This window comes from Solanum verrucosum, unplaced genomic scaffold (assembly GCF_900185275.1).
Source record: "Solanum verrucosum unplaced genomic scaffold, falcon-dt-bn FXZP01000258.1, whole genome shotgun sequence".
Classification (NCBI taxonomy): domain Eukaryota; kingdom Viridiplantae; phylum Streptophyta; class Magnoliopsida; order Solanales; family Solanaceae; genus Solanum; species Solanum verrucosum.
The window spans coordinates 666,579-692,262 of NW_026019974.1; the positions used below are offsets into that span (position 1 = coordinate 666,579).

General features: G+C 41.2%; 1 pseudogene; it reads right to left on the minus strand.

Moving 5' to 3' along the window:
* Positions 1-768: 768 nt before the first annotated feature.
* Positions 769-25,438, minus strand: LOC125817306 (uncharacterized; annotated as a pseudogene).
* Positions 25,439-25,684: the final 246 nt, after the last annotated feature.

A 25,684-nucleotide genomic window follows, 5' to 3' on the forward strand; every position in this document is an offset into this window, starting at 1 on the left:
TTAGCCACCCTCAACTTAGGCTTTTGGCCAAAGTCGAAGTGCACATGTCCAAGGATGGACCGTGGCCAACATAGTAAATTATGGGAAAGTGAGTTCAGGGTTTAGAAAGAAATGGTTTAATTTTAGGATCAAATTTTTTTGGATCAAAGGGAGCATTTATTTCATTTGGTTGGATCCTTCTTTTAGGCGATTTGTGGATTTTTCAGAACAATGACCTATGATCACTTCCTAACCTCTAGATTGAATTGTCTTAGCAAGACTAACCAGACAAGTTCTAGTTTTGCACAAAAACTGTTTGAACACTCACCGATTCTCACACGCTCTTGGCACATAGTTCCATCATCAGGTTATCAGATTACCCAGTTCAAGTTTCACCTTAAGTCATGCTATCAAGTTGGTTCATGATTATGTCATACTCAGAGCCAGCACATTCAACTAATTGTAGCCTACAAATTCTAACATACTTCCCAAAATCTGGCGGGTATCATAAGCCATCATGCTTCTTTCTTCATCATGCTTCTACACATTCGATCTTAAGACATGTTGGTTCAACAAAAATTAAACAGTCTCTTGGGGGAAAAGAGCACAGGAAAGAAAACCCCAAGAGAGGATTCATGAGTTGGGTTATTCAGACTTCACCCTATCACTCACAATCCATTTACCCCACCCCCAACAAAAATAGATGCAATTGTCCGCAATGCATACAGAAACATTAAAAGAAAATGGATAGGGTGAAGCAAACCTGTGGTGCAAAGCGCCAGCGAATAATCAACAAGCAGGGGGGTCCGGTTTCCCGAAGCCCGCTGGAACAGTGGTGGTGGCACCCTCAGTAGTGCCCATATCTGCAATCATAGCACTCTCAGTAGTGCTCTTTATCAATCTTCCCGCACCATCAGTGGTGCTCACAACGTCCCTCAAAACAGGCTGAACCTCTGCAACTGGGCAGAGCTCGATGCTCCTGCAACTCTCTCACGCACCCTCTGCAGGCGCAACTCTTCGTCTACAATCGAAGCCCTCTGTGCCTCCTTCGCTTGCCTACACTGTCTCTTGAGAGCTTTCTCCTCCTCAGTGCGGTGAGACCAGTGCCGCTTGCCTTTGGCATGTGTACGGGCAAGCTCATCCTCGGTGGTCCCACTGAATAGAGCATCTAGAACTGTATCATCAGTCAGTGTAGTTGGTGCAACCTGAGGCTCAACTGAAGGTGCGGCAATGATGGCATCAACGTCAGTCCGGAGGCTGGCTAAGTAAGCCTGCAAAGCAGAGAGATCTATGGCCGGGGATGATCGCTCGAGAAATCGTAGTTCAAAGGCATCAAGGCGCTTATTAACGGCCTGGACCTTTCGATCCATCATCCCCTCCATCCTACGCTCTATTCTGGCCTTAGACTCGGCTATTGACTTTTGCATCCACGGCTGGATGTGATGCAGCAGGGTGGCCATCTGAGCTTCTAACTTCTGTACTCTGGCCAATGGGACAACAATAGCTCCTAACTGCAGTGTGGACCGGGACGAGCTTGGAGCCATACTAGCTGCCTGAGATAGGAGCCCGGGACACTGTCGGTGTGATCGGGGATGCTAAGGTCATCACCTTGTGCCTGCCCTACTGTGTCTGCAAGATCGGCACCCAAAGAAGGCACCTCAACCTGAGGCTCTCTGCGAGGTGCTGCCACATTTGCCTCATCTCGAATAAGGCCGATGTCAAATGCCCCTGTAGGGTGAACTAACTTGTCGCAATGCCAGATCGACACTCTAGAGTCCCTGCACAAATGAAATATTAGACAGGGGAAGGGGTAGGTGGTGGATGTCCTGAATGCCCTCTTGTGAATCTCTGCCAGCAACATGCGGGCAAAGTCGATCTCAACTCCTGCTACCAATGCCGCAACCATGACCGCTCTGTCCCACGTGACTTGATTGTCAGCTTTTGCCGGCGACACTCTGTTACGCACCAGCAGCCAGAAGAACTTGGCTACAAAATTTAGTGTGGCCTTCCGATTGCCTAACCATGGGGTGGCGACACATTCCGCACGTTCGCCATTTGCAGCAATGTACCTGGCCAACCATAGTAGAACAACCTCTCGCTGCTTAGCATTCCTCTGGAAAGCGCCACTCAGCTGTGTTGAGAGACCAAGAATGACCCGTAGTAGGACCATAGAGAAAGTGTCTGATCGTAGCAGGTGATATGTCCACCGGGCATCCTCGAACCAAAGTGGAAGTGAGCGGATCCTGCGCTAGTGGCTTTGACCGCTTGGAAATGGAACCGCGGAGAGTGGCAGCATAGGAAGCATAGAAATCCCGCACAATCTCCTCGCTGTACGTCCCTGGGTCTCGAGCCATCCAGTCACACTTGTGAAGGTTGAACAGCCGGTGAATGTCTGGAACAGTATGCAGGCTCCCCGTGAGGACTCTGCGCTCCTATGTAATTAGTCGGGCCATCTTCTGTTTGTCGTTGACCATCTTAACATCCCAATAAATTTTCCATTGACCTTCTACACACCACCTATTTAGCTCGCCGGTTACAGGAGTGGGGTCATCATTCTGTGGTGCAGGTATGGACTCTGAGCTAGTTGCTTCAGCAGACGAGGCTGCTTGGTCATTCTCTCAAGACCTTGTGGATGATTTGGCATTGGACCCTGTAGCATGGGCAGACTCTGATAGTGAAGAATGGGCAGACTTGGAGCCTGACGCATGGGCAGACTCAAACCCGGACATAGACCCCTCTTAACTAGAAGCAGCCCTAGTTGGTGACCCGATCAGTGTGTGCTCCTCATCAGACTGGGAGACAGTGACTACGTCGGGAAGCACCTTCTAGGGGTGCCTCTGGTGCTCCGAGGTGCAGCGCGAGAAGTCCTAGGTTTGAGAGGCACATATGCTGGATCAGTGTCGTTGTCTGTGTCCTCATCAATTACCCGGAAACTAGGGGCAACAGATTTTGACTTGCCCCTTTTTGAGTAGGTGACCATCTTCTTGGGTGCCATTGTACCTGCGGGAGCGGTATTAGTGCCCAAGACTAACCAAAACTATACTAAGACAAAGTAGAAAGGCTATAAACGAAGAACAACAAAATCCCAAAAGATTTCAGATAGATGCTACAATGGTCATCCACGGAGGAGACCTACGGTCCGTGGACTGATTACGGTCCGTGGATCTCTTCCGTGGATTAGGGGGCCTATCATATAGGTCGCAGATGGAAACCACGGAACTGCAGAACGGTCCGTGGACTGATTACGGTCCGTGGATCCCTTCCGTGGATTAGGGGGCCTATCATATAGGTCGCAGATAGAAACCACGGAAGTGCAGAACGGTCTGTGGATGGACCTACGGACCGTAGTCCACATTTGTGGTTTCACACTTAAGTGAAATTTTTCATGTGCATCCATTTACGAACCCCATCTACGGTCCGTAGATGGATCTACGTTCGGTAGACCGGGTATCGTGTATGCCATCTGTGCCAGGTATTATACATTTTTGGCCTTAGTTTTCAACATTAACGCAATATCATCATTCATTTACAACATTAAATTATGCTAGTTCTTCATTCTTAAGATTCCGACTGATTATTATACCAAACAATTTATACTAGTTCTGGAACCCTAAGTCGAAACTAACATATAGTTTTACGATCACATACAATAATGCTGCACAATCACTATCTATCGTTCCAAGGGCATTGTAATTTTCAAGTTTATCATGCAATTTCATCTAACAATTACCCAAGGTCAAGACCCAACTCCCGACTTTCTATATTCAATCTATGAATCGAAATTCAAAGTGAGGGGAAAGCCTATTACCTTACAAGCAACAAGGAGTGGGGTGATTGCGTGATTACACTAAGCTTAGCAAGGCCAAGGAGTTGCCTCTTCGTTACTGACCAAAAACCGGACCCTTTTTGTTAGATTATGGGATGGGTTGTATTTGAAAGGAAAGGGAATTTGAGGAATTATGGAGGGGATGATATTATGGAGGAGTTATGGAGTGAATTAGGGAGATCATGGGATGTTAGAAACGGTTTTGGGAGTAATGGAGGGAAGGGGAATGGTTTAAAACGAATGGGGGTTTTTAAATAGGGGAATCCGGGTCGGGTCTGACAGCCTGAGGGTATGGACTCACGAGACCCTGTCTACGGTTCGGGAGTCGATCTACGGTCCGTAGATCAGGACCGTAGATCACTCATACACTTGCAAATTTAGAAACTTACCTGGGATCTACGGGCACCATTTACGGTCCATTGATGAATCGACGGACCGTCGATTGTGTCCGTAGACTTCTGCACCAGACCATTTTCTGCAGAATTTTTGTGGTGTACCTGCACATGTAGCAACCAATAGGCTATTCTTTTTACATTTTCAGGACACTTTTTAGACACGGACCATATTCTAATTCTAGCCAACACTAGTACAAAAGTAAAACAACTATCAAATTTGATACATGGAAGAAATTGAATAGTGCAAACAACTATAGAAAAACTCTATCCTATCGTTGGCTAGATTGTACATCTTAGGTTGCCTCCCAAGCAGCGCTTGATTTAACGTCGCGGCACGACGCAAGCCTCCTGATTACTCAGACTTCATCAAGATTGTAGGCCTCAATCACTTCTTTCACAGTTTCAGCATTTCCCAAATAGATCTTGATCCTTTGCCCGTTTACCATGAACCTTGTTCCATCCTTTTTTTCAAGCTCAACCGCCTCATGGGGAAACAATTTTGTGAGAAAAAATGGTCCGGTCCATTTGGACTTGAGTTTGGCTGGAAACAAGCGCAACCTAGAGTTGAACAAAAGCACAAGATCACCAACCACAAATTCTCGCTTTTCAATTCTTTGATCATGATACCTCTTCATCTTCTCTTTGTACAAGGCTGAACTTTCATAAGCTTTTAGTCGAAACACATCAAGTGTATTCAAGTCATCCATTCTTTGATTAGATGCGATGCCCCAATCAAAATTTAATTTCTTCATTGACCACATCGCCTTATGCTCTAATTCTACTGGTAAATGACAAGACTTCCCATATACAAGTTGGTAAGGAGACATACCTATGGGGGTCTTGTATGCAGTGCGATATGCTCATAGAGCATCATCAAGCTTTTTTGACCAATCCGTTCTATTGGCACTCACAGTCTTCGCCAATATCTGTTTGATCTCTGTTGGATACTTCAACTCGACCACTAGTCTGTGGATGGTAAGGGGTGGCTACATTGTGGCGGACACCATATTTCTCAAGTAGTACCTTGAACAACTTATTACAAAAGTGAGACCCTCCATCGCTAATAATAGCCCTCGGTGTACCAAATCTGGAGAAGATGTTCTTTTTCAAGAAAACGGTGACACTTTTTCCTTCATTGTTAGAGAGCGCAACTGCTTCCACCCACTTCGATATATTGTCAACCGCAACAAGAATATACTTCATCCCATATGAACTCACAAATGGACCCATGAAATCAATGCCCCATACATCAAACAACTCTATCACCAATATAGGATTCATAAGGAGCTCTTGCCTCTTTGAAATCCCTCATTCTCTTTGGCAACGATCACAAGACTTGGCGAAATCATAAGCATCTTGGTGGATGGTAGGCCAGTAGTATCCACACTGCAAAATCTTATGTGCAGTCTGAATACCACTATGATGCCCACCAACAGGCGATGAATGGCATGCTTCAAGTACACTCAACATCTCAACCTCGGGAATGCAGCGACGAATCATTCCATCAGCACACCTACGATACAAATAAGGTTTATCCCAAAATAATTTCTTCACATCATCCATAAACCTTTTCTTTTGGTGAAAAGACAAATTGGGAGGCACAATATCGCTTGCCAAATAATTAGCAAAGTCCGCGAACCAAGGAATTAGATCATGAGAAGCAGCCAATACCTGTTCATCTGGAAAAATATTATTAATTTCAGCCCTATCTCGAAGCTTTAGCATAGCCTCTTCCTCTAATCTGGACAACTGATCGGCAACTTGATTTTCGGTTCCCTTTCTATCTTTTACCACAAAATCAAACTCTTGAAGCAACAATACCCATCTAATCAATCTTGGTTTTGCATCTTTTTTTGCCATCAAATATCTCAATGCAGAGTGGTCAGTATGCACTATGACCTTAGTACCAAGCAAGTAGGAATGAAATTTCTCGAACGCAAAAAGCACCGCTAGGAGTTCTTGTTCGGTCACAGTATAATTCTTCTGACCACATTTAGAGCTTTGCTAGCATAGTAAATAGGGTGAAGAATTTTCTCTCGCCTTTGACCCAATACTACACCAAGCGCCACTCCACTCGCATCGCACATTACCTCAAATGGTTGTCCCTAATCCGGTGAAATAATGATAGGTGTTGTAACCAACTTCTCCTTCAGCTCTCCAAATGCTCTAAGACAAGCATCATCAAAATAGAACTTACTCTCCTTCTCGAGCAGTTTGCACAAAGGATGTGCAAGTTTTGAGAAATCTTTGATGAATCGCCTATAAAAAACCTACATGTCCAAGAAAACTTCTAACACCTTTTATTGAAATGGGTGGCGCAAGCTTTTCTATTACCTCAACTTTAGCTCTATCAACCTCAATACCTTTCTCTGAAATTCGATGTCCCAACACTATACTTTTTTTAACCATGCAGTGACACTTCTCCCAATTAAGCACCAAGTTGCAGTCTTCATACCGTTTAAGCACCTCGGCCAAATGATCTACACACCGATCAAAAGAGTCACCTACAACTGAAAAATCATCCATGAACACTTCAATACTGTCCTCCACCATATCAGAAAATATCGACATCATACACCGCTGGAAGGTAGCTGGGGCATTGCATAACCTGAATGGCATCCATTTGAAAGCAAAAGTCCCATATGGGCAAGTGAAGGTGGTCTTCTCTTGGTCTTCTGGAGCTATAGAGATTTGATTGTAGCCCGAATACCCATCAAGAAAACCATACCAACCCTTTCCTGCAAGTCTATCCAACATCTGGTCCATGAATGGCATAGAAAAGTGGTCCTTTTCTGTCCACGCATTCAACTTCCGATAATCCATACAAACTCTCCACCCAGTAATAGGCCTCATTGGAACAAGCTAATTTATTTCATTTGGAACCACAGTCATACCACCTTTTTTAGGCACACACTGCACAGGACATACCCAACTACTATCTGAAATGGGATAAATAACTCCCGCATCCAACCACTTGATGATCTCCTTTTTGACAACTTCTTGCATAGGTGGATTTAGTCTTCTCTGGTGCTCGATACTGGGATTATGATTTGGCATGAGTTGGGTTTTGTGAGAGCAAATATCGAGAAGAATCCCAATGATATCCGCTATAGTCCACCCAAAAGCTCGCTTGAACCTTTTTAACACAGTCACTAAGCACTCTACTTGTCCTGCATTCAAATCTGCCGCAATGATGACCGACAAAGTGTTCCCTTTGCCCAAGTATACATACCTCAAATGCGGTGGTAGAGCCTTAAGCTCCAATTTCGGTGCCTCCACAATAGATGGTCTTGCGGGTGGGGACTCGCGATTCTTCATGTCTAATTCATACTTCTTTGGTTTGGGCCGGTATTCACACATATCGAGCGCGCCTACCAACTCATCATACTCTTCAATGCCATCACTATCAAAGTTCATAATTACTGCTGCTAGTGCCTTAACACCTAGTCGCTCTTCAATTTGCACTTTTGTCCCAGTCTCCACTCTGTAAGTTATGGCAGATACTGTTTGGAGCTCACCACTCTGCTTCATGGACCTACAAATATTGAAAGTTGCTTCTTCATTATTCAGTCTGAACTTCATATGTCCCTTTTCCATATAAACCAATGCTCGCCCTGTGGCAAGAAATGGTCTCCCAAGGATGATGGGAACCTCAAAATCAACCTCACAATCAAGAATCACAAAATCTGTCGGAAAAATGAAAGACTCCACTTTCACTAGCATATCATGGAGTACACCAATGGGCCTTTTCACAGTTTGATCGGCTATAAGTAATTGCATTGCAGTGGGCTTTGGGTCCCCTAAACCCAACCTCTTGTAAATTGACAAGGGCATGAGGTTGATGCTAGCACCAAGATCACACAATGCCTTAGCAAAGTGTAACAACCCTATAGTACATGGGATCATGAAAGCACCAGGGTCTTCCTTCTTCTGCATAAGAGATCTTGTAGCAATAGCGCTACAATGTTGCAATCTATCATCATCTTCAAAACTCACAAACCTTTTCTTTGTCACCATATTTTCCATAAACTTCGCATACCCAAGTATTTGCTCCAAGGCTTTTATCAAAGAAACATTGATAGAGAGTTGCTTCAACATAGTAATAAACCTGCGATATTTACCGTCCTCGGTCTTTTTCACTAACCTCTGTGGAAAAGGTGGTGGAGGTCTAGGTATGGGGACCACTTTATGAGATATCACCACTTCTTGCTCTGTTGCTTTCTCAGACTCTAGTCTAACCTTTATCACATCATCTTCTTGTCTAATCTCAACTTCCACCACAGACGCGCTAGGTGGATCTATGGTTTGCTTACCCCCTCGAGTAGTAACTGCCATACAATGACCATCATTCTTTCGATTCTGGATGGTGTTGCTAGGAAGAGTGCCAGGTTGACGTGGGTTCACTGTAGTAGACAACTGAGTCATCTACTGCTCTAGATGCTTTATTGACACTGCATGGGCATCAACCTTTTGTCCAATACCAGACAAGTCGCTTCTCATCTCCTTCACATTCTCATCAGTTGCATCAAACCTTCTCATCATCTTTTGCATCATATCTTTAATATGCGCCATATTGCCTCCAGTTTCCCTAGCACCAGATTCTCGATTTTGAGGGGGAACATAAGGTCCAACCCGATCGTTTCTGTTGCCATAGTTGTTCCTATTGTAGTTGTTGTCGCGATTGAAGTTCCCATCCCGGACATAGTGATCCTCTCGGTTGTAATTTCCATAGTTCCGACCTTGGTTTCCTTGACCTTGGCGCCAATTTTCCGTGTTGGATCCTTGGGCATTTGGTCGGAAACCCCCCGTCTAATCATTCACAGCATAAGCATCCTCTTCATAGTAACACTCTTCCACTGGTGGTGGAGTTCTAGTTAAATAATTCACATCATTTACTTTTTCTGGTCCTCCGCTCACATGCTTCAATACCAACCCCAACGCGGTCCTCATCTGGGCCATCTCTTCACGAATATCATCTGCAGAGTTGTTATTTGTATTATGAACGGCAAATGTGTTTCTCCCAGTATCTGACCTCCGAGTGCTCCATGCTTTATTGTTGCGAGAGATCCTCTCCAGTTTTTCAGCAATTTGTGCATATGTACAATCACCATATAAACCTCCGGCAATAGTGTCAAGTACTGTTTTATTGTTATCATCCTGTCCTCGATAGAAATATTCCTTCAGTGACTCATCATCAATACGGTGGTTTGGGACACTTCTTACGAAGGTAGTGAATCTGTCCCACGAGCTACTCAAAGACTCTCCACGTAATGCCATAAAATTGTTGACCCTATCTTTGTGATTGAGCTTCTTAGACACTGGATAGTACTTTGCTCGGAACACCTCTGCCAGTTGGTCCCATGTGAATATTGAGTTATACAGAAGCTCAGTGAAGCATACTGCAGCATCGCCTGTCAGTGACAGAGGGAACACTCGTAATCCAATGACATCCATATCCAAGTCTGGTCTACCTACACAACTTTTGCAAACCACCCTTAGCTTGGCCAAGTCAGCATGTGGATCCTCCAATGGCAATCCTGAAAATAAGCCTCTTGTTGTAAGCATCTGGATCAAACTACTAGTCACCACAAATGTGTGCCCTGGAGGTAGAGGTGGTAGGACAATGGGTCCATCAGAGTCTTCTATATCGATGTTGCCCCGATAGTTGTCATGTTGTTGTGGGCCTGGTGGACCATGCAACCTCACTGCATCTCCCAATTGATTTTTAGCTTAACCCCGGTTTTCCCCACCAACTACTCTTGGCTGTTGTAACTCAACTGCTTCATCTAGATTTCCTCCGATAGGATTAACTAGAAGACCTTGATTGTTCATTCTTCGCAAAGTTCTGTTGAACTCTGGATCGTACGGAGTAAGTGGTTCGCCTTGGCTCCGTGTACTTGGCATACACTAGAGTCGGAACCTGAGAGAGACAAAAACAAAGGGAAAAAGTAAAATTATGAAATATCTGACTAACGTTCAAGACAAAATTTGATACGCTCAAATTACACCTCCCTAAAGAAGTATAAGCGATCGTTATCAAGTAAAGAACCCAACTTGTAGGTTGGGGTCGATCCCACGAGGAAAATGGTTTAGACTTTTCTTTAACCAACAATTATATTCAATTAGCCAAAATACTTCCAGAATCAAGAAATAAAAAGGGGGGGGGGGGGGTTTGTGAAACAAATTGGAAGAATTCAATAAGTAATCAATAAACAAAAGTCAATTTCGGTTGTTATCAAGATGAGAAAATTAACCTTTGGTAGATGTGTTCCCCACAAGCTCATAACGCAGTAATCCTAGTAATCGCAATCCTTTCCTAGTGTATTACATGCAAAGTGATAAGTTAGGTATCTCTAAATCCTTGATCCGGCATCTAGAGAATTTCACCCCGCACCTTGATCCAGCTACGTATGTATAATTTACTAACCCTTACCTTTACCTCATATTAGACATCATAATCGATGTTTGGCTTAGTTATTGCTTTGCACCAATCGATACTAGCCTATTAGATAGTATCCCACTAAATCTATGTTGATAATTCTTTTCTTGTTGATTACCTCCTTGATCCAGCAAGTAGCAACAAGACGAGTTCTAATGCGTGCACTCGTTAAAAAGACTTTTAAAGGAAAGAATTATCAATGCATGCAAAACACTATTCCTGAATTGCTTATTTACTATTCATACTTTGTTAATCGCTCGTGGTTCCACAACCCTAGTTGTGGATTTAGTTACCCATATTAGCAAGAACACAATTCATAGTTTTAGATGAAGGAATTATGAACTTACCTAAAGAGGTTAATAAACCCAGAAATTTAACTTGAATTGCAAAGACAAAATCTTCAAAACGAACTTAGGAAATCAATAATTGATAGAGTTGCAAATTTATCTCCAAAGTCACAAAGTAAAACTAGAATAATATTGTCTAACCCCCAAAAATGAGGTTTACATGCCCTATTTATAGAAAACAAATCCTAAATTAAAAGGGAAACAATTTAAGGAAAGTTTGTTCAGGTACGCGTCTTCAATCCACGAGACAGACTTACGGACCGTCGATGCATCTACGGTCCGTAAGTCCCTTCCGTCAGCCAGGACTTAGAAAATATTTGCGCTTCCAAAAATCATCTTCTTTGAAGGAAACGACGGACTAGCAGTACGGACCGTAGATCGATCTACGATCCGTCAATCCCCTCCGTAGCTCCACACTTAGAATCTTCAAAGATCAGGTACTAGAACCCTCGCAGTATCACTCTACGGATCAATAGTACGGTCCGTAGATCAATCTACGGACCGTCAATGGACACCGTGGTTCCACACTTGGTCAGATTTCCCTAATTTGTCCTCAATACCATGCCTCTTGATCTACGGTTATCACCTACGGACCGTGAATGGACCTATGGTCCGTAGATCACCTCCGTGAATGCCCTGTTTCTGCATTTCTTTCAGTTGTCTCTATACTTCCGCGCCTGAACATCTTTTCTGCAAAACATGATAAAAACACATAAAAACCAATATAAAAAGGCACTAGACACACACAACTTGTAAGTGAAATGTATTAGAAATACCGTAAACTCACGGTATATCAGTTTGCAGCCAAAAATTTGTCTCAAGGCGAACCCACGAGCCGTGGGTGGACTCACCCCCGAAGGTAAGCTAGACCTCCCCCAATTTTTCTAAAGTCTCTGTCTGAGCTACGAGTATGCAGTACGGTCTGTGGACCCACTCATGCCTCGTGGGTGGGGTCTGGTGAGTGAGGTCTGGACCTTGGCGAAAATGACAAGCCTCAAACCCAACCCACGAGTGCCCAGTACGGTCCGTGGGTTCATCCACGCCCCATGGGTGGGGGTCGTGGATGGGGTCTGTATAGCTGTCTTAAGTTTCAGCCTAGGGTGAGTTAATATAGGTAAATTCTATTTTAATTATTCAAAGGTAGGGACGGTTTATACTAGTTATCTTGACATATATAAGTAGTTATTAACTATTATCCACCTCTTTAACACCTCAAAACTCATCACATGACTCAAACAAAAAACCAACTCCCCCCTCTAATATTTCTCTCTACGACTCCATTGAAGAGCAAGAACAAGGTCAAATCTAGGGTTCAAGGAGCAGACTTTCTTCTTCAATTTCTTATGCAAATCATCAGAAGGTATGGTGGCTTTTCATCTATGGGTAGCTATCACCCATAGAGCCTATTCAAACTTGGTTTATAAGATTTCAATTTCCCCAAAAACCTATGGTTTCAATCTATGTCATGTGTCTTCTTCCGAAATGTTTTCCATTGTTTAATTATGGTTTATTATGGTTGATTATGATAGATGATGATTGGATTTAGGGAGTATTGCTTATTTATGATGAAATTCCCCATGGACAATGATTTCTTCCATATTGTTAAATTATGAATTGATGATGTGGGTTGATTGATATTAGAAGTATGTCAATCTATTATGTCTATGTTTATTGAGTTATTGAATCATATAATTTCCCGTATCTTGTATTAATTATGGATGGTTGGGTTGATCTCGATTCATAGCCTTGAAGGGCAAATTGTTAGGGTTTGAAAATGTTGATGAGGATTGTATATGAACTCATGATTCACTTAGATAGTGATGATCCTATGAATATTGTGTAATTGTGCTATTGTTGTAAGATCCTTCCCCCCATACCCTTACACGTGAATATGAATGAAAGGTCTATGATTATGATAACATTGTGGTGTTGATTAAAAGGCTCTTCTCATGAAACATTATGAACATGATGTGAAAGGTTTATTCGCGTATTAATGATTCTAAGGTTGAAAGGAAATTCTCACCTAATGAATCCATGAGCTACCATGATACCATGTTGGTTTGAGTGCTAGGAATTCTTCCATGAACATGAATTTAAAGTAAAGACTTAGCATGAATATTTAAGGGAATTAAGCTTAGCACCGAGTGGATATGAATATGAGATGGACGCTTTTACGTCAGACTGTCCGACTTCCCAAGTCAAGTTATCTCATGAGATGGAAACCTTTTATGTTAGAAAGTCCGGGTTTCTAATAGCAATCTCCTTATCCCATAACTATGTGCCCACATAGGTCTTTAGCTAGTGGATCCACCTAAATGCTAAACATGTTAGTTCTACCTTAGGCAAGTAGTACACCTCATTTTCGGTGTGGGGGCATGACACTGGATTCCATGTAGCTCACATGATCTATGTCGATTAAGGCTATATTTTCCTACATGACAAGAACATGATCCATGGCATGACAAGAATAATATTATGAACTATGAATAAGAACATGAGTTATGTACTATATATGATTACTTGAGAAGTTCTACTTATTATGAATGGGGGTATGGGATGTTATTCATGCATTACACAAGTAGGCTTCGAGAGTGATTTTGGTATGTGCTTTTATGACATGATGCCTTATGAGTTAATGCATGCTTTATATGAACCATGAAAATGAATTAAGAACAACAACATGAACATGACCATGAACTATACTTATGATTTCTTAATGAGCTTTGCTTAGTGTGAGTTGGGATATGGGACTTCACTTACACATTGCACAAGTGAACTTATAAAGGGGTTGTGGTGTGGTTTCCTCATACTATGAAGTTATGTATGCATGATTATGGTAGTCTAGGGTTGCTTATGGTATGGTTTGACTATGTAACTAATCTAAATGTGCATGATGGATGTTAAACTTGATAAATGTATGATTTCAACTAAATGTCGCTTTTATGCATGTTTTAAGGACTTTTATACATGGCTTCCATACTTAGTACATTATTTGTTCTAACCCATATTTTCTACATTTTCTTATAAGTGTAGGTTTCGATCGTTGGGATATACTCCTCCTTTAAAGTAAATCTTGGGTTGACTATTCTCCAAGCTTGGTGAGTCCTCATGGTTCGAGGACAAGGCTTATTCATTTCTAGTTTCATGTTGTACTTTCCATATTCGAGACTATGTCGTAAAGGGCTATGACCCTAATTTTGTATTCAATTGTAGTAGATGGTTTCTATGAGACAAGGTCTAGAATCTTATATTTCTTTTATGAAAAAGACTTCTATTGTAAAAAGTTTTAAATTCTGCATAATTTCTATTTACTTATGTTCATGATTATGCTAAGGGCTTGTATGAGACCCCTTTGAGGTCAAGTACACTATGTTACATCTAGGGGGTACCCCTAGGTCGTGACTGAGTTGGTAATCAGAGTACAAGGTTTAGAATCATTATACGGTGATGTCTAATGAACCACGTCTAGTAGAGTCTTGTTCATGAGTATGAAGCGTGCCACACTTATGACTGAGAGGCTATAAGTTGTATAGGAACTTTTACTTCTTTCATTACTCTTTAGTCGTGCCTTAGAGTTTTAATTCTATGCAGTAATTTTCCTAACCCTTCTCTTGTATCTATAGGATATGAATACAAGAAGGGCGACCGCAAGAAGGACGGAAGAGGAGATAATTGTGAATAAGGGAGTTCGTCCCCAAGGTCCTCAAGAGTCTCAAGTTCCTCAAGCTCCTAATGATTAGGGGGCTGTGATGAATGTGGAAATAAGGTCGGCTCTCCAAATATTGACCCAAGCCGTGATGGCCCAAATCAATACGGATGCTAGAGCTCCTGTGAACCCTAATGAGAGCACCGTGGCTTCAAGTATGAGATATTTCACAAGAATGAACCCTCATAAGTTGTTTGGTTCTAAAGTGGGTGAAGACCCTTAAGAGTTTGTGGAAGAGGTCTACAAGATAGTTGATGCTATGGGGATGACTTCTAAAGAGAAAGAGGAGCTAGCCTCTTACCAATTGAAGGGTGTGGCCCAAGTATGGCATACTCAATGGAAGAGAAATAGGCCAGAAGGAGTAGGTCCCATAGGTTGGGAAGTGTTCAAGAAAACATTCCTTGATAGTTTCTTTCCCCGAGATAAAAGGGAAGCCAAGGTGGAAGAATTTATCAACCTTCGTCAAGGAGGTATGGGTGTTGAAGAATATTCTCTAAATTTTACCAAATTGTCCAAGTATGCTCCATCTTTGGTGGCGGATCCGAGGGATAAGATGAGTAGGTTTGTGATGTCTAGTTTGGTGTGAAAAGAATGTCGTTAGGCTATGCTTCATGATAAAATGGATATATCCTGTCTTATGGTGTATGCTAAACAAATGGAGGATGAGAAACTCCAAGAAAAGAATAGGGAAGTGAAGAGGCCTAGGACCGATGACGGGAACTCTTCCAAGGGAAATTTCGAGAGTCAAGGTAGAGCATGTTTCAAGAGAAGGTTCTCCAACCAAGGCTCCTCTATTGCTCCAACGATCAAGAAGGATAAGGTGCCTAACCATAAGCCTTAAAGAGGTAATAGTGGTGGATCTTCTATGACAAGGCCTACTTGTGCCAAGGGTGGCAAGAAACATGAGGGGAAGTGCCTTGTTGGCACGGATGGTTGCTTTAGTTGTGGGAAGGGTGGTCATATGATGAGAGATTGTTCCATGCTAAAGGTTCAAGGAAGATAGGGCAAGAAAGCCCTCCCTAGTGGTTCAAACTCCGATGCTCACAAGAATAACCGCTTTTATGCTCTTCAATCCCGTGGTGACCAATAGAGCTCCCCAAATGTGGTGACGGGTATGTTGCAAGTCTTTTATATAGATGTTTAAGCATTGTTAGACCTCGGTGCCACTTTGTTATTTGTTACACCTTTTGTGGCTATGAAATTTGAAATACTCCTCGAAGTGTTATTAGAGCCTTTTTCGGTGTCTACCCCGGTTGGTGACTTGGTAGTGGCAAAAAGAGTCTATAGGAGTTTTCCTATTTCTTTGTTTCATGAAGTCACTTTGGTTTATTTGATAGAGTTAGACATGTTAGACTTTGATGTCATTTTCGGTATGGATTGGTTACATGCATGTTTTGCCTCTATTGATTGTAGAACTCGGGTGGTTAAGTTACAATTTCCAAATGAACCTACTGTAGAATGGAAAGGGGGAAATTACATCCCCAGAGGTCAATTAATTTCTTTTCTCAAAGCTAGGAAAATGATCTCCAATGGGTGCATTTACATATTGTTAGGGTTATGGATGTTGAGTCCGAGACTTCTTCTTTAGAGTTGGTCCCCGTGTTGAGTGAGTTTCCAGAAGTCTTTCCTGATGACTTGCCCGGAATTCCTACCGAACGGGAAATATAATTTGGCATTGATCTTTTGCTGGATATGCAGCCTATATCCATTCATTCTTATGGAATGGCTCCGGCCAAATTGAAAGAGTTGAAGGAGCAACTCAAGAATTTTTTAGAGAAAGGCTTTATTCAACCAAGCATCTCTCTGTGGGGTGCTCCGGTATTATTTGTAAAGAAGAAGGATAAGTCCCTTAGGATGTGTATTGACTACCGCCAATTGAATGAGCTAACCATAAAGAATAAATACCCTATTCCTAGAATTGATGATTTGTTTGACCAACTCTGAGGAGCTAGTTACTTTTCGAAGATTGACCTACATTTGGGCTATCACCAAATATGGGTGAGAGAGGCTTACATTCCCAAGATGACCTTCCGAACGATTTATGCTCACTATGAGTTCCTAGTAATGTCTTTTGGTCTAACAAACGCCCCAGCGACATTCATGGACCTAATGAAAAGGGTATTTAGACAATATCTTGATTCGTTTGTGATCATTTTTATTGATGAAATATTGATCTATTCAAGGACTGAGGGTGAACATATGAATCATTTGAGGATTGTATTCCAAGTCCTTAAGGACTACCAATTATATGCTAAGTTTAGTAAATGTGAGTTTTGGTTAAGGTTGGTTGCCTTCCTTGGTCATATTGTGTCGAGCTTGGGTATTGAGGTTGATCCTAAGAAGACGGATGTGGTTAAGAGTTAGCCTAGACCTCTAACATCCACCGATATTCGAAGCTTTTTGGGTGTGGCCGGTTACTATAGGAGGTTTGTTGAGGGTTTTTCCTCCATTGTTTCTCCATTGACAGCCTTGACTCAAAAGATAGATAAGTTTGTGTTGTCGGAGTCTTGTGAGAAAAGCTTCCACGAGTTGAAAGATAGACATACTTCCGCTCGAGTGCTGACCTTACCAGAGGGTACCGATGGGTTTGTGGTATATTATGACGCTTCTCGAGTGGGTTTGGGATGTGTCCTTATGCAACATGGTAAACTGATTGCCTATTCTTCAAGGCAAATCAACGTCCATAAAAATAATTATCCAACTCATGATCTCGAATTAGCGGCCGTGGTGTTTGCCCTTAAAATATGGAGGCACTACCTATATGGGGTCCATGTAGATGTTTTCATTGATCACAAGAGTTTTCAATATGTGTTTAGCCAAAAAGAATTAAATCTCCAACAAAAGAACTACTGAAGGATTCTTACATGAGTGTCCTTTACCACCCTAGAAAAGCTAATGTAGTTGTGGATGCCCTAAGTCGAATGTCCATGGGTAGTGTGGCTCATGTAGAAGATGTGAAGAAGGAATTAGTCGTGATGTGCATAGGTTGGCCTAGTTAGTTGTTCAACTAGTGGATTCCACCAAGGGTGGAGTCATAGTCCATAATGGTTCCTAATTGTCCTTTGTAATAGACATGAAGTCCAAACAATACCTTGATCCCATATTAATGGAGTAGAAAGAATCGGTACTCAACAAGTTCGTTGAGGCTTTATCCCTTGGGGGAGATGCGGCGCTTAGGTACCAAGGTCGTTTACGTGTTTCAGATGTTGATGGCTTGAGAGAGAAAATTTTAGAAGAGGCTCATTGTTCGCGGTATTCTATTCATTCGGGAGCCACCAAGATGTACCGTGATCTACGGGAAGTCTATTGGTTGAATGGCATGAAAAAGGATATAGGGGGTTTTGTGGCCAACTGTACGAATTGTCAAAAAGTTAAGGTCGAACACATAAAACCGGGAGGTTTGTCCCAATATATAGATATTCCTACTTTGAAGTGGGAGAATGTGAATATGGACTTTGTTGTGGGTTTGCCCCGTACTCGAAGGCAACATGATTTTATTTGGGATATTGTGGATAGGATGAAAAAATCAGCCCACATTATTCCCGTCAAGGTTACTTATTCGGTGGAAGACTATGCCAAATTATACATCAAGAAACTAGTGAAGTTGCATGGGGTTCCCTTGTTTATTATTTTGGATCGGGGTACTCAATTTAATTCACACTTTTGGAAGGCATTCCAAAAAGGGCATGGTACCAATGTTAAGCTTAGTACCGCTTTCCACCCTCAAACGGATGGTAAAGCGCAACACACCATTCAAACCTTAGAGGACATGTTGAGGGTATGTGTTATTGATTTCAAGGGTAATTGGGATGACCATCTACCATTGATAGAGTTTGCCTACAATAATAGATACTATTCAAGTATTTCTATGGCTCTTTTTGAAGCATTGTATGGTAGGATGTGTAGATCTCTGGTTGGCTGGTTTGAGGTAGGTGAATTTTCTCTAATTGTTCCCGAATTAGTTTATGAGGACATTGAAAAAGTTTGACTCATAAGAGAGAGGTTGAAGACGGCCCAAAGTCGGCAAAAGTTATATGCCGATGTTAGAAGAAGGGATCTAGAATTTGAAATTGGTGATTGGGTCTACTTGAAAATCTGACCTATGAAAGGTGAGATGAGGTTTGGTAAGAAGGGGAAGCTTAGTCCTCGGTATGTAGGGTCATACCAAATCGTGAAACGTATTGGGAAAGTTGCATATGAGTTAGACTTACCAAATGAGTTGGCTTCAGTTCACCTGGTGTTTCATGTTTCCATGCTTAAGAAGTGCATTGGGGATTCGGTATCCATCATTTATTTAGAGGGTTTAGGAGTTTATGAGAGTCTATCCTATGAGGAAGCTCCGGTGGAAATTTTGGACCGCCAAGTGAAAAAGTTGAGAAATAAGGAAGTAGCTTCCGTTAAGGTTTTATGGAGGAATCATTTAGTTGAGGGTGATACATGGGAGACCGAGCCGATATGAATTTCCGCTATCCTCATATTTTTCCTTCTACTCCTATTGAAGCTTGAGGTAAGTAGTTCCTCTTGAGTTTTAGTGTTTTGGGGAGCCATGTGTCTTGTATGAGTTTTTCATGATTTCCTTATGCCATGCATGTTCTTGATGAAATTCATGTTTATTAAGAAAATGAGTTGTTTGATTTATGTGTCCCTCATGTTGATTGTGCATTTAGTATGATGATGGCATATTTTAATTCATGAGGTGATTTGATGAACATGTTTTGTTGTGCTTGTGATGAAATAGCATATTCGCTCCATGATGTTGTATTTAACTTTCTTTTAATTGGAGAAGGTAGTTCCTCCTATGAACATGAGAAATGTTGTATTGCATGCATATTGGGTTGGTATATGTAGTTCCTACTCCCTTGTGTCGCATGTACCATGTCTTGAGATGGAATTGAACTTTCCTCCTTTGAAATAATGCTTGAAGTGAATAGTGCATTTTTGGGTTTTCACATTGTCGATGTTTCATGCATGATGGGTTGCTAGTCTTGAGTTTCTAAAGTAGGTTGTTGTCTAGATCATCATTCGAGGACGAATGTTCCCAAGGGGGAGATAATGTAACACTCCGGAAAACTAATGAACAAAGCTAGAGCCTAATATGTAAACTAGTTGCCTAAATGGGGTCGAACGTAAAGATTAGAATCTTAAAATAAACTCCCTAAGTTAGTACAAGTGTGTTATGACCTAAACATCATGGGATGACCGCCCAAGGACCAACCAAAGGTCCTTGAGGATGGCCTTGGTTTGCAGCCAAAAATATGTCTCAAGGCAGTCACCCACGAGCCGTGGGTGGACTCACACCCCGAAGGTAAGCTAGACCTCCTGCAATTTTTCCAAAGTCTCTGTCTGAGCTACGAGTATGCAAGACTGTCTGTGGACCCACTTACGCCCCGTGGGTAGGGTCTCATGACTGAGGTCTGAACCTTGGCCAAAATGACAAGCCTCAAACCCAACCCACGAGTGACCAGTACGATCCATGGGTTCATCCACACCCCGTGAGTTCATCCACGCCCCGTGGATGGGGGTCGTGGATGGGGTCTGTAAAGTTGTCTCAAGTTTCAGCCTAGGGTGAGTTAATATAGGTAAATTCTATTTTAATTATTCAAAGGTGGGGACGGTTTATATTGGCTATCTTGACATATATAAGTAGTTATTAACTATTAACCACCTCTTTAACACCTCATAACTCATCACAAGACTCAAACGAAAAACCAACTCCCCCCTCTAATATTTCTCTCAAATCTAGGGTTCAAGGAGCAGACTTTCTTCTTCAATTTCTTATGCAAATCATCCGAAGGTATGGTGGCTTTTCATCTATGGGTAGTTATCACCCATAGAGCCCATTCAAACATGGTTTATAAGATTTCAATTTCCCCAAAAACCTAGGGTTTCAATCTATGTCATGGGTCTTCTTCCAAAACGTTTTCCATTGTTTAATTATTGTTTATTATGGTTGATTATGACAGATTATGATTGGATTTAGGGAGTACTGTTGATTTATGATGAAATTCCCCATGGACCATGATTTCCTCCATATTGTTAAATTATGAATTGATGATGTGGGTTGATTGATATTAGAAGTATGTCAATCTATTATGTCTATGTTTATTGAGTTATTGAATCATGAAATTTCCCTTATCTTGTATTAGTTATGGATGGTTGGGTTGATCTCGATTCATAGCCTTGAAAGGCAATTTGTTAGGGTTTGTACATGTTGATGATGATTGTATATGAACTCATGATTCACTTAGATAGTGATGATCATATGACTATTGTGTAATTGTTGTATTGTTGCAAGATCCTTCCCCCATAACCTTAAACATTACTATGCATGAAAGGTCTATGATTATTATTATATTGGTGTGTTGATTGAAAGACTATTCTCATGAAACATTATAAACATGATGTGAAAGGTTTACTCGCATATTAAGGATTCTAAGGTTGAAAGGACATTCTCACCTAATGAATCCATGAGCTACCATGATACCATGTTGGTTTGAGTGCTAGGCATTCTTCCATGAACATGAATTTAAAGTAAAGACTTAACATGAATATTAAAGGGAATTAAGCTTAGCAGCGAGTGGTTATGAATATGAGATGGAAGCTTTTACGTTAAAAAGAGTGGCTTCCCAAGGAAAGTTATCTCATGAGATGGAAACCCTTTACATTAGAAAGTTCGGGTTTCTAGTAGGAATCTCCTTATCCCATAACTATGTGCTCACATAGGTCTTTAGCTAGTGGATCCACCTAAATACTAAATATATTAGTTCTACCTTATGCAAGTAGGACACTTATTTTCGGTGTGGGGGCATGACACCGGATTCCATGTAGCTCACATGGTCTTTGTCGGTTAAGGCTATATTACCCTACATGACAAGAACATAATCCATGACATGACAAGAACAAAAATATGAAATATGAACAAGAACATGAGTTATGTACTATGATTACTTCAGAAGTTCTAGTTAGTATAAATGGGGGTATGGGACTTCATTCATGCATTCCACAAGTAAGCTAATAGAGTTATTGTGGTATGTCCTTTTATTACATGATGCCTTATGAGTTAATGCATGCTTTATATGAACCATGAATATGAATTATGAACATGAACATGAACATGACTATGACGTATACTTATGATTTCTTAATGAGCTTTGCTTAGTGTGAGTGGGGGTATGGGACTTCACTTATACATTGTACAAGTGAACTTATAAAGGGATTGTGGTGTGGTTTCCTTATCCGATGAAGTTATATGAAGTTTTGTATGCATGATTATGGTAGCCTAGGGTTTATTATGGTATGGTTTCACTATGTAACTACTCTAAATGTGTGTGATGGCTTTTAAACTTGATAAATGCATGATTTCAACTAAATGTCCCTTTTATGCATGTTTTAAGGACTTTTATGCATGACTTCCATACTTAGTACATTATTTGCGCTAACCCATATTTTCTACATTTTCTTATAAGTGTAGGTTCTGTTCGTTGAGATATACACCTCCTTTCAAGTAAAGCTGGGTTGACTATTTGATGTTTCGATTGAGTAATCAATGACACAACTACCAGTACAAGTGTCTATGAATCGTGCAATAGTATAGTAACCCAACCAAGGGTTGGGGTCGTGTCCCAAGGGAGCGATTTTGAGAATTAATAGAAAAATAAAATCTAGTTCTAACAAGTCGTAGCTAAAGACATTACCGATTAAAAACATTGTAAATTAAAGAGGGACACTAAAGTGTGAAATATCAATTTGGGGGTTTTGTCACATGTATAGCAAAAACAACAAAAACAACAAGAAAATCAAGTATGGGGAAGAGTTCTTGGGGTATGACCGCAATACAAGTTGAGATAAATAGTTGGGTACATGTTTTCTATAGGAAATTTGCAAGATAACAGTGACTAGGCTAAGCTTTTAATGGAAATAAGTTCCCTCTCGGGCAACTTACCCCGTTTCAAATGTGTTCCTCTCGGACAACCATTTTCCGCATGAAGACCAGCCAACGCCTTACCCCACTCACTTTCTCGAGCTGAGTGTTAGGATATGGGACTAGGGCTCACCCTCTCGGGCTGAACCTCATGTCGATCCACTCCTTAGGCCATAAGTCTAGTGGTCTTGGTTTCGCGACCTCCCTCTCGGGTAAGCCAAAAACACACAGGTAGCTTTGTATTTGCAACTACAAACCCCTTAAATTAAACCACAACCACTAGGTGAAATCACCATTTAAATACATCTAACCTATCAACAAGCAAGACTCCACAATAATATCAACACATATTTGCTAAATCACACCCCAAGAATGGGGGGTTTTAGCCACACATCAAGAAATAACAAAATACACCTAAAATAATAGTGAAATCAAATGGGTATAAGAAATTAAATCTTCATTTAAGCAAATGAAGAAGAATAGAGAAGACCCACTTCCAACTTGGGGAAGATGAACTCATTTCTTCAAGTTTCCAAAACCCTCTCCAAACTTGAGAGTAAAATAAAAACTACTAAAACTATACTGTCTAATGATACTACAAAGACTGATACTAAGCTATAACTCTCAACGAGTATTTATAGTTTTCAAAAATCTGTGTTGCGGCGGAGCATTCGGTGACATTTGTAGATATCGCCGATCAACTCGGCGATTCTCCCTTTGGTGTAGTTCATCACCGTCTTGCACCATACTTTGGCATTGTCGTGCTCTGGGTCATTGGGTGACATTGTACTGCTTCGTGGAACTCCTCGGTGATACGCCGACTGCTCCCCTTTTCCACCGACTTGATCCTCTCCTTCAGGTCTCAGCACACTGGAACAAAAAGCGAAGTGAGACCCTTCAGTGATTCACCAAGTGAACTCGGCGATCCTAAGGCCTTCATTTTCTCGTTCTTTTCAGCCTTTTCATTCCTTTTTGTGAAGTAGTGTCCATGCTTTCCTTCAAATTTCAAATTCCTGAAACTTAAAGGTTTTCATCAGATATTGAGATAAAATAAGCATTTGAGGACACAATTTCTATTAAAATACAGCCTTAAATGAGTCCAATTTTTGGACTTATCAACACCCCAAACTTAAACTTTTGCTTGTCCATAAGCAAATTCAAGTTCAGCTTCCCAAAAAGGGTGTCTCAAATAGTGCTATACAAGACTCAATCATGAATGTACACAACAATACTTCAAACTACGTACTTATGCAAAGATTCAACTGTGTACTCAAAGATTCAAGTTGTGACACACCATTACCAAAGATTCTCATGTTCACAATACTTTCTACTAATGTATGTTCAAGCTCAACGAAAGTATCTAAATATCACCACACAAAGAATGATTCCATATTCACACATAGAGGCTACTCATTTTAAGATCAGGAATCAGATGCAACTCTCACACTCAAAAAGAGGAACACAATGAATGCTTTCACCCATAGGTTTACCCTTATTTTCCAATTGACTTTCTATTCGTCTTACTCAAGATCAAAAAGGTCTTTTCAAGTCTTGTAATGGGGCTGAGTCGATAGGTGTGGTCGGTTAGGTTCAGTGACTTCTTCATCCTCATTAGATGTGGTGTTCTCAAAATGTCCTTTTTCATTCCCTTATCACTTTCTCTTCTAGAGCTTCTAAGTCATATTTTTATTCTCTCTCCATGTATTGCTTGGAAACCCAATTCCTTTTGCACTTTTTTTTCCAGAGGGTTTCCATTTTGTTTTGCAATACCATGGGTTAAAGAGACCTTTTCTTCCACTTCTTGACTTCTCCTTTTCCTTTTTTACCACACCCCCAACTTAGGCTTTTGACCTAAGTTGTCCATTCACTAGATCACAACTCAAGAGGATTATAGGTAGTGGGTTAAGTAAGGTCTAGGGTTCATCAAGATTCTTCCAAAGAAAGGTAAGGCTCAAGGGTGTTAAAAGAGTTTCACACACTTACGGGTAGGCCACAAAAGAGGTATATGTCAAGTTTGGTTCACACTTTTTAAAGTTACCTAAGATTATTTCAAGAGTACACCTTTCTAAATCAATCAGACTAATGGGGCAAATTCTAGGTTTATTTATGCATGGTTCTAAGTAAGATAATCACACAAGGCATCGACACTTAAGTCAAACAAGATTACACACTTTCGCTAGTGTGCAATAGTCATTATAGGAGAATCAATTCGATAAATGGCTAATCACAACAAGATGCAAAGAGTTCACATATTGTGTGTGCAACTTTATTTGGTCTCGTCGTACCCGTGCATTCATGTTCATTCAATTGAGAGGACTATTAAAGTCATCACTATTGATCAGAATTGTGTCTTAAATTTTTGCAAAAGAACAACCACTTTCAGCACACGAGAGGTGGCAAAAGCATTTTTATAATTTAAAACCAAATGGGAGTTGTGAGCTCAATCATAGGGAGCCATGAGCTCAATCATCCACGGAAATCAATGATTAACACAATCAAAAATAGAGAACCCAAATATATACAAAACATGAAATCAATAGCACACAAAGGTGGGCCTGACCCCACCACGAATAGAAGCAATTTGTCCTCAAATGCAAATGATGAAAATCTAACAATGAGAATAAAGAAAGATAGAGAGGGAGGTAAAGAGGGGATCCTGGCTAAGTAGTCGCTCCATCTGGGCATCAGTGATCGGAGTGGCTTCCAAAAGGACCAGCTCCACTGGATCCAGTAGCAGTAGTTTTTGCCAAGGAGGCTTGCACAGCAACGTCTATCATAATTCCTTCGGTCTCGGCTATGTCGTATGTTGCAGCTCCTTTAACCATCTCTTCGTTAGTCTCCTACTCTGAGTCAAGGTTGACTATGTGTTTTTCTTTATTCCCATGTCGAGTGGTGGTTTGAGGCATTATAGACATGCTTGGAGTCTTCTTTGTTCCAAAGACCATGGACACATTGGTGGAATTCATGTGGTTTACATCTTTTTGCAGCTCAACAATGGCAGCTTTTAAAGTTTTCACCTCATTTGTTGCTCCTTGGTTGTGCTCACACACTGCTATCCTGGCCGCTAAGCC